We start from the raw sequence: 11,279 nt of genomic DNA on the forward strand, positions 1-11,279 counted from the left end.
CAGTGTGAACCGGCGCTAACAATAATCTTTGTTTCCCAAATGTCAACAATCCAATAAATCCTTGCAACATTACTTACTCATAAAATACTATTCTCTTATGATAGAAATGTTCCAAAAAGTTGTGTCTCTTTCCTTCAACACGTATCGCAATGGTAATCATGACATCATATAATCCACTAAAGCAGTGGTCTCCAAACTGTGGCCCAGGGACTAGATACAACCCTTTTCTTGCCTTTATCTGGCCCTTGGAGCACTATTCCTCCAACTGTTACCATAGATGGGGTGCCTTTCCTTCCACTGACACTAATGATGGGGCACAATAGCTCCTACTGACACCATTAATAGGGCACTATTCCTCCCACTAAAACCAATGATGGGACATTGTTTACTGCCACTGACACTGGGGCATTTTCCACTCCCACTGGCCACAGTCTGGTCCCCAAAGCATGAAGGACAGTAAACTGGCCCTTTGTTTAGAGGGTTGGGGGACCCTGATCTAAGGTATATGAGTGACAGGTACAACTTACATGCTGAAACAGAGGACGAGGAAGGTGTCACAATCCTGGCAGCCAAAGACTGTTGGGTTAGTTTTGAGCCATGTAATATCCAAATTTATAGATTAGAAGTAAAAACAGCAGATGGAAAATAATACACAAGATGTTCGCTGGTATTTAACACCCCCCCTAATGATATCAGATACTTGTAACTTTTTCTCTGTTTGAGAAGGTGTGTATCCATGCAGCTGCAAAAAGTAATTCACTTTTTGAAATAGTCCTCAGGTTCCCACCCATGCTTTTCCTAATAACAATCACTAAGACTTATTAAAATAAAGGGCTTTACATGTGTTTTTCAGTTTTTATTTCCATTGAGAAAATGAGTCACTTGGAATCATGGTTTAAACTTTTAAGTCATAACATTCTGGTCCAAGAGTGCGTGGATTGAACTTTTCACATGGCTGTTTGGCAGCTGTATGGCGTGCCGTAGACTTGAAGCACTTTAATGTTAGAAAAAGTCCATGGAAGGACTGGTTTGGTAGTACAATTTGACATGCAAGGAGCAACTTAAGAAATTAGTGCTTGACCTTTCCTCTAGTTGCAACATGGAACACTGTTGGATGATAGCAGGTATGTTCCATTGCTGCCAAAGCCACCCCTACTTCCTTCAATCCCATGAACCAGTGCTGAATCCCAAGAGCTTGCCCATGCTCCATTTAGCATTCAAACCAAACAGACAGACAGACACCATTGACGATTTAAGTATCCAAATAGTTTTATCAGGCAAGCAGGTAGATGACTGCACACACTGAAAAAGCCTTTTACACCAGGCCACACCAGAAATGCATTTCATCCTCAACAGTACCTAACCATGGTGGCATCTACCTGCTTGCCCAATAAAACAATCTGGATGACTGAAAAGTAATTTGTGTGTAGTCTGCCTCTTCGGTTTGAATGTGGAGCACAGTGTGCTCTACATAGAAACCTGATGTTGTCTATGGATATTAAAGGAAAAGCATATGAGAAAGTATCTTCCATTGAAAACAACACCGTACTTATCATATAATGTGTGTCTGCCCACATTTACATATGTTTTTTTTTCAAAAATTTTCAATAAATTAACACACAATTGTAAAATACTCCTTACAGCCAGCTGATCCCTTGCACATGTACCGCTATGTCTAAAAAATAATTAAAAAAGACTATATTCAATCCCTTTAAATGTTGCGCCACAAAAAATTCTATCAAGAGACACTTCCATAACGGAGGATTACAGCAAACTACCTTAAGTCACTTGTACTGGGTGTGGATCTAAATTGGCCACATTGATGTCTCTGCTGCTCCCCTCAGTAATGACCTCACCCTGATCTTATGGTAACAGGTAATTAAATATTAAGATGATAAGACACTAAATATTAACCACTTGCCGACCGCCGCAAGTACATACACTGCGGTGGTCAGCCCCATGCAGGCAAAGTGACGTATGGGTACGTCACTCGCCTGTGAGCCAATAGGGGGTGAGCGTGCTCCGCCGGAGGCGCGCTCCCGCCCCCGCTCGTTCACGGACATCTCCGCGCGAGTGGTCACTTGCGATCGTCAGTTACAGAGGGAGAAAGGCAGGCGGCTAATGTAAACAAAGCCGCCTATCATTCTCCTTTGTGTAACAGCAGAGATCATACGGTCCTGCTATGTAGGATCGTAGATCTCTGCTGTTACATGAAAAGCCACATCCCTGCACAGTAAGAAGCACGCCCCTAGGGACACACTTAACCCCTGGATCACTAATAAAGTTAACCCCTTCCCTGCCAGTGTCATTTTTACAGTAACAGTGCATATGTATAGCACTGATTACTGTAGTAATGTCACTGGTACCCCCAAAAGTGTCAAAAATGTCAGTCAAGGGTCTGATCTGTCTGCCGCAATGTCGCAGTCCCGCAAAAAAAATCGCAGATAGCCGCCATTACTCGTTAAAAAAAAAAAACCAACAAAAATGACAAAAATCTTTCCCTTAGTTAGTAAACACAATAACTTTTGCGCATACCAATCAAAATAAGCTTATTGCGATTTTTTTTACCAAACATATGTAGCAGAAAACAAATTGGCCAAAAATGTTAAAAAATTTTGATTTTTTAATTTTTTTTGGGGAATTTCATATAATAAAATGTGAAAAATATTGTTATTTTTGCAAAATTGTCGCTCTTTTTTTGTTTATAGCGCATGATCAAAAAATCGCACAGGTGATCAAATACCACCAAAAGAAAGCTCTGTTTGTGGGAAAAAAGGACATCAAATTAGTTTAGGTACAGCGTTGCACGACCGTGCAATTGTCCGTTAAAGTCACGCAGTGCCGAATCGCAAAATAGGGCCTGGTCAGGAAGGGGGTAAAATCTTCCGGGGCTTAAGTGGTTAAAGATAGACTCAAGGCAAACAGCTAAATACACAAATAACAGATAAAATGCACACTGTACATGAGAGTTGTTTTACCTGCCAAAAGGATTTATATTTCTATCCATGAAGTTCTGAGCTACAGCTATGCCATACAGCAAAGTCATGCTCGCCAGAGAAGAAGATCCTGATTCTTCTCTGTTGCAGTTTCACTTTTACTTACTGGTCTCCTCCTCACCCCAACTTTGGTAATGAACAAAGAAAAAAGATTCAGCACACAGGTAAACTTGTAATGGGGTTAATGTCTGTTTTAGGGTAGTCTCCAACATAGTAGGCTAGACTTTCTCTCCCTGACTAGAACACATAAAGTAGGTGAAGAACTTTAGGTAGGGGGAGAGTGATGCATGGGAAGAGAAAGTCATGGAGGACTTCTGGCTGTGGTGATGAGATTACCATATGTTTATTTTCCTCTGTGGGCCCCATTTGGGGCCTGTGAAATATATTTTAGGGTGATCGATTGGTAGAGAAGCCATGCAGAGACTCGGAGTACTGGTAGCCAGGCCCTCTATGCAGAAAGATGTGATCTACTTTTATGCAAACTAGCTGGATTTTGAAAAGGAACCAGAGTTAAGTAAAGCTCATTTGTTAGGTGTGGCACCTGGTTAAGGTGACAGTTTCTCCAGTAGCAAGCGGGCCAATGTCTAGCTCAATCCCTAGCAACTGGATCCAAACCCACGTTATGAAGATTTACGGCCTGCTCACTAGGTCATGAGGTCTAAGCAAGGTGCACGGCGGGACCCCATTCTGTTACTGGGAGTGCAGTAACAGAAGTACACTGGATTGAAGGAGGGGACGTAGGCTCAGCACGTCCCTCCTAATGCAAGACGCAAGTTAGGGTGTATAATCCAAGACTCTTCAGAGGAACTCTGTATGATATTTACTGCACACAGTGAAGGCTCATGTCTAAGTCGGGGAACTGCCTTATAGGATAAGTTCAGCTTTGAGAGCATGTTACATGTTTCACTAATTTTTAGTATGGAACATGTAACATGTTCCCACTCCTGCAGCGGCTTGGCAATCCAAGCTTTTGCTGTGACAGCAGTACAGGGAGAAGCGACCAGCTGTCACTTTTTGAAAAGAGTGTCATTCATTCATTCAGAGTTTTGTGGCTGTTGAGTGCTCTGGTAGTTCATTGATTCTTCCTGTGAAACGGCCTGTACGATGTACAGTATACAATGTACAGGCAGACAGTTTACAGGCACACAGTGTGCAGGAGATCTGCATGGCACCCACGATCTGCTGATGATCACTAGTGCAATGCTTTCCAAGCTCCAAAAAAGAAAAAAAAAGTAAATGCACATTTTTTTAACTGTAAAAAATGTGCATTTATTATTTGTTTTTAAATGTTAACTTATCTGTTAACTTATCCTTTAATGTTAGTTTTTTCACATGGTGGCAGACCCCACCTGGTCCCAGGCATTGATGAGTGTGCTCCATGCGAAAGGTACCCACACGTGCAGGGTGAGTGGCTCTACCCACACAAGGACTGCAAGAGGATGCTACTGTACCTAGCCACTAAAGCTTAGTACACACTACTAGTTTTTTTTTCGTTCAACCGGAAAAAAACCTGACAGCTCAGATCCGAGCTGCTGTACTAATAATTCATTGTTAGTACAGCAATCTCCCCTGATGAGCTATTTTGGTCTGACAGGGGGACGGACCCCGCCAGAACACTCCAGTCAGCGCTTTCATCCGCAGTGATGTCCAGGTGTGTTGGATAGCTTTTCCCCCTGCACTGATGTCCAGGTGTGTTGTATACCTGGTCCAACTGCATTGATGTCCAGGTGTGTTGGATACCTAGTCCCCTCACAGTGATGCCCAGGAGTGTTGAATACCTGGTCCCCTCGCAGTGATGTCCAGGTGTGTTGGATACCTGGTCCCCTGCAGTGATGTCCAAGTGTGTTGGATACATGGTCCCCTCAAAGTGATGTCCAGGTGTGTTGGATATCTGCCCCCCCCCCCACAGTGATGTTAAGGTGTGTTGGATACCTGGTCCCCACCCAATGATGTTCAGGTGTGTTGGATACCTGGTCCCCTCCGAAATTATGTCTAGGTGTGTTGGATACCTGGTCCCGCATTGATGTCCAGATGCAGTTAAGTTCCCCCTGTAGTGATGTTTAGGTGTGTTGGATACCTGGTCCCCCTGCAGTGATGTCCAGGTGATACCTGGTCCCCCTGCAGCGATGTCCAGGTGTGTTGGATACCTGGTCCCCTTGCAGTGATGTCCAGGTGTGTTGGATACCTGGTCCCCTCACAGTGATGTCCACGTGTGTTGGATACTTGGTCCCACCTGCAGTGATACTCAGGTGTGTTGGATACCTGGTCTCCCAGCAGTGATGTTTAGGTGTGTTGGATACCTGGTTCCCCCGCAGTGATGTCCAGGTGTGTTGGATACCTGGTCCCCTGCAGTGATGTCCAGGTATGTTGGATACCTGGTCCCCCCCTGAAAGAGTGTATCAACGTGCCTTACAAAACTTATCTTTCATATTACATTTTGTTAGGGCTCATTCTACGATGAAATGTGGCCCCTGCAATTATAGATTTAACAAGCCAGACTAGCCAGCTGTATTTTGCATTTAGACGACATGTTAAACCACCCCTCCATTTATTCATTTGAACACTTGACAGTTGGATATTTAGCATTTAGATTACAAGACACTTTGCATAAGAGATTACTGACAAACCCATAAACAATTGACAATTGCTTACATTAACACATGACAATGAAATGCAGAAGGGGCGACTGTCATAGGACACACATTCAGATTCGGGAACGCCTTAGATTGACATACAGATGCATGGCAAAAGCAAAGGCCCTTTCATGTATTGTTCTGTCTGATATGTAATTCGACTGATGAACTGTAAAACCGGTTTGGAGCAGTCTTTTCTGCTCAACAAATATGCTTTAAATATGAGCTTCACATGCAATAAAAGTTAGTTGTGACTGCACTAAGTTTGAGTGCTGTGTGTCGTCATAACTCCCAGCTGGTTGGAGGGTGAATCCATTATCTATTGGGGGAGGTTAGCAACTGAAGGGCTGTAATATCATCGTGATTGCCTCCTGACGAGAATTGAGCTAACAGTTTTGGTGTCAGAAGTGGGATCTGCCGGAAACACAGTATGGGGTAAGTGATTATATTTTTATTATTATTATTACTACCCTATACTGTCAGAGCAGATAAACGGTACCCAGTTAACCGCTAATTTTAGCAACTCCCGGGAATCTGAAATTCCCAAAGATGGGGTTTGATACTCCAGCGCTTGGAGCGCCAAAGATAAAATGGGGTCTGGAACCCGGTTACAAAGCAGTACTGTGTGTGATGGTGAATTCCCCCTCCAAAACCTTGTATATATTTGTACAGACACTTAAGTGTATTTAGTCGTTATATAAGATTGCATGCCATTGTATAGATGTATGTGGAGATTGTATGTGATATTAAGCTGAGCTTGAAGGTATAGTCTTGCCCACCAAGGATAGTTAATCAGCAGACCATGAGTTGGATATGTATAAATCTGATTATTTAGACGCAGGAAACCACATAAATTGGGAAACTAGGTTTTTCCAATAAAGTATAAACACTGATGTCACTACCCATAGATATATAAACCTTCAAACTCAGCTGATCTCACTTTGTATTCTGAGCTTAAGATAATGGGAAATTTTCAAGGTAAGGAGAATTCCGAGAAAATGATGAAATTTAAGTTTAGGAAGATTGTATGAAAATTGTATCGTGTATGGGCAACCTTAGATCCATGAATCGTTATGTTGTGTTTGTTTTAACACTGTTCCTATAGGTGCTGTATCAAGCAAAGCATTTCATAACATTGAATGAATGTTGGTTGCATAATAATTTGTTTTGTGTTTATGTTTTAAAGTGATGTGATTTTGCCACGGGAAAGGTAACAAATCCGTACTACACTTGTCATGGCAGCTTTTAGAAGCAAGGAAATATATATTTGATAAGTGAAATTTGAGATTTTCAGAACGACCAAGCACAGCCTTCAACAACAACCAACCTCATGGGAGTATTGTTTCCAAATTGATTTTTTTTCTGATAGATTAGACTGTTTTTATGGGTGTTAGAAAGTTTCTATTTATTGGGTGTCAGATATTTGATGTGTTCTAAATTTGACAAATATGAGCTCTGGCATAAATGAGGTGCTATGCTTTAGATAATTAAGCATCTCTGGTCTTTTTTTAGAGTTTTCCTTTGGTATATTGGTACATACTTTTGTATTCTGGTGCTAGACACTAATTTTTGAATTTATGCACTTATGCTTTTACTACCTTTTCTCTTGACAAGATTATTGGTATGGGATAATGTGCTCCGGCAGATACTGTAGTACTACTCTTATATTATGATCTTGGATACAAATGAAATTTTACAGATTTGTGTACATATACCATATGTAACTCTGGAAACTAGTGAGCTGATTGTCATTTATATGTCACAGCACGTTATCAGATGTGCAGTATGTGAAATCTGTATTGTTAAATAGTAGAATAGAAAGCTGTCATTCAAAAAAAAAAAATAGGATGGAAGTGGTTGGCTTGTTGATAGTATGCTAAGCATTAAAATGAATTTATGCCAGCGTTACTACTTTGATAAAATTTTAAAGGTAACCTCCTGCGGTGAATTCAATTAGTTGATCTCTTTTCATCCAAAAAGTAACTCATTGCCTAGGTTTTGCATATGAATGGTTCTTGAAGTCAGATTTTGTGTCTCCAAGGCCATTTGGTTTCAATTTCCTGTTCAGGTGTCACCAAGCAATTGTGCAATCTCTTATAAATTTATGTTTGCATGAGTACTGACTTCTAGCTGTTTTGTGTGTCTCTATGTGTCCATGTACACAAGACAGCTTGAATTTCACTCCTTGTTGTTCAGTGATCACAGCATCTTAGCCATGCAAGGGATACTCAGTTCTAGGTAGCTTCCTACTTGGGTGAGTCAGAGGACTGCAATTTAACCCATCTCCACCTTTGGAGGAATACAAGGCAGTTCAACCCCTCCAAGGGCCCTCACCATTGTTGCATGTGTAGACGTGCTGTGTTCTCCCAAAACAGTGCCATTAAGTATCCTTCCTGTTACCTGCCTTCCTGTAGGCCCTAAACCTCAGTGCTGCGAGTAGTTTCACTAGCATTTATTTTTGCTGCCTGTCTATAGGCCAGAAGCCCAGTGGCGCAAAATACTCCTGCCATTCTTGTAAAACTTGTATTTTTGTCTCTGTACTTACCTGCTATTCTTGCTAAAGTCAGAATGATTTCAGACCTGTCTCAACCCCATGAGTCCATTTATTCTCATATCTAGAGATTTTGCAAGAGGAAAATGTGGCAGAATTAATTAATTGAAAAATTAAACAGTGATTATGGTGATCTCTCGCTCTCGTTTCCTTTGCCAACAGGTGCACCAACCCACCCATTCAAGCCTGGTGACAGAATCCTGGTGAAGGCCCCTTCATAAGTTGAAGTCGCTAGACTGACCCTACGGACCTCCTGCAACGGTTCAAGCAGTGACCAGAACAGCGGTACTGACAGACGACTCCCCGGTTTGGATCCACGCACCGCGACAGACGGAAGCCCCACCCCTGGACCCCACGACGACGGACCGGAGATTGTGACGCGCACCAGACGAATTCCAGTTGGATCCAGACAGACGGAAGCCCCACCCCTGGACCCCACGACAACGGACCGGAGATTGTGACGCGCACCAGACGAATTCCAGTTGGATCCAGACAGACGCATTGGTACAATGCCAACGGACACCCCCTACTCCTGTAAAACTTCCCATTTTTGCAGCAGTGGTACTGTTTACAGCAAGCTCAACACTAGTAGCCACTGTCTGGTTACTGGCAACATGTGCTCACCACCCGGAGAACCTCTCCTCATTTTGCCCTTCCTCACCCCAGGAAAGGAGAGAGACACGAGACATTCATGTCTCCACTTTACAGTTAAAATCAAGCTTATTGGACACAAAGGACAACATATGGATGTTTATTGCTGCCAACATACTGAACTCTTCTGACTTTTGCCTTTCTGATCACTACAATTCTAATGACTTGTTCTCTACCTGCCTGCTAGCTGTTCCTACCCCAGTTAATGTTTTAAAAGTCTATTATAGTGGGGTGTGGGCTGACTCAAGTATAGAAGACACTGATGTATACACTCATCCAAATCTATATGCTTATCGTAGTGACAGATCCTCATATTCACTCACAGAGACAATGGTAGAGGTAGATACAGGATATGTAACCTCCGCTGAGGTATGTTACAACATGACCTGCAATAGAAGCTATATCCCTATGTGCACACAACCAAGTCGCCAGCCTACATACACCCTAGAATATAACGTCACCTGTTTAGAATCTCGTCTGTGCAAGTCAGTTGCCAATAATATGACATGCATTCATACAATAATGCAACCCAGCTATGTCAAGAATGTCCAGCTCCCTAAGGGATGGCTACTATCATGTGGGACTCATAGTTGGACATATATCCCAGGAAATATAACAGGGGGTCCATGCACTCTTTCACGGCTCTCAGTAATTCTACCCCCAAAACAATCAATTGCCCACTCACGGTCCCCTAGATCTTTGGGGTACACTCTCCCAAGAAACTGTGACTCAGCAGTACATTTGCTCTCTGAAGCGGAATATATTTCTTTGGCCATATCCCTAGTTGGAGTCCCAGGCCTTGCTACAGAAAATCACAGACAACTGAGTAAGGTCGCCTGTGCTCTTGCAAAAGGGCTCAACCACACATCTAGTGCTCTGGCTGAATTATTAATGGATCTCCAGGGCACTAGACAGGCAATATTACAAAATAGGCTGACCATTGATTATCTGTTGCTGAAGCACAACATGGGATGTGATTCTTTCGAGGGTATGTGTTGTTTCAATTTGAGTGACCATTAAAAATCCATACAAAGTCATATCAAAACATTAAGTGAATTAGCAAAGGAAATTAAGGAAGATATCAGTAGCAATTGGTGGGACTGGTTTTTTGGGTGGTTGCCTGGAACTGCATTTTTCCAAAAGATACTAATGACCTTAGTGGGGGTGATTGTGGGTATCATTATGTTGTGCTGTTGTGCTCAATGCATCCCTAATATCATATCTATGTGTAGGACATGTACACTTACAGCAAGAACACAGCCAACATACCCGGGGGGGGGGGGCACATAGTGCTATTCACAGACTCTAGGTGACCCCACCCTTATGTATAAGGTTGGGGGTCAAAGGTTGGGTTGAAAGAGTGTATCAACGTGCCTTACAAAACTTATCTTTCATATTACATTTTGTTAGGGCTCATTCTACGATGAAATGTGGCCCCTGCAATTATAGATTTAACAAGCCAGACTAGCCAGCTGTATTTTGCATTTAGACGACATGTTAAACCACCCCTCCATTCATTCATTTGAACACTTGACAGTTGGATATTTAGCATTTAGATTACAAGACACTTTGCATAAGAGATTACTGACAAACCCATAAACAATTGACAATTGCTTACATTAACACATGACAACGAAATGCAGACGGGGCGACTGTCATAGGACACACATTCAGATTCGGGAACGCCTTAGATTGACATACAGATGCATGGCAAAAGCAAAGGCCCTTTCATGTATTGTTCTGTCTGATATGTAATTCGACTGATGAACTGTAAAACTGGTTTGGAGCAGTCTTTTCTGCTCAACAAATATGCTTTAAATATGAGCTTCACATGCAATAAAAGTTAGTTGTGACTGCACTAAGTTTGAGTGCTGTGTGTCGTCATAACTCCCAGCTGGTTGGAGGGTGAATCCATTATCTATTGGGGGAGATTAGCAACTGAAGGGCTGTAATATCATCGTGATTGCCTCCTGACGAGAATTGAGCTAACACCCCCGCAGTGCCGTCCAGGTGTGTTGGATACCTGGTCCCCCCTGCAATGATGTTCCCCTATAGTGATGTCTAGGTGTGTTGGATACCTGGTCCCCCTGAAGTGAAGTCCAGATGATGTCCAGGTGTGTTGGATACCTGGTCCCCCCATAGTGATGTCCAGGTGTGTTGGATACCTGGCTCCCTTGCAGTGATATCCAGGTGTGTTGGATACCTGGTCCACTCGCATTGATGTACAGGTGTGTTGGATACCTGTTTCCTCTGCAGTGATATCCAGGTGAGTTGGATACCTGGTCCCCCCGCAGTGATGTTCAGGTGTGTTGGATACCTGGTCCCCCCGCAGTGATGTCCAGGTGTGTTGGATACCTGGTCCCCTCGCAGTGATGTACAGGTGTTTTGGATACCTGGTCCCCTGCAGTGATGTACAGGTATGTTGGATACCTGGTCCCCCCCGCAGTG

At 42.8% G+C, this 11,279-nt stretch overlaps 1 pseudogene across 1 annotated transcript; it reads left to right on the top strand.

The window, feature by feature from the left end:
* The first annotated feature begins 1,099 nt into the window (after positions 1-1,099).
* Positions 1,100-10,121, top strand: LOC309556434 (annotated as a pseudogene). Its single transcript has 2 exons — positions 1,100-1,124; positions 8,755-10,121. The product of its transcript is annotated as an uncharacterized misc_RNA (transcript).
* Positions 10,122-11,279: the final 1,158 nt, after the last annotated feature.

This window comes from Pelophylax lessonae (assembly GCF_965119305.1).
Source record: "Pelophylax lessonae genome assembly, chromosome: 5".
Classification (NCBI taxonomy): Eukaryota; Metazoa; Chordata; class Amphibia; order Anura; family Ranidae; genus Pelophylax; species Pelophylax lessonae.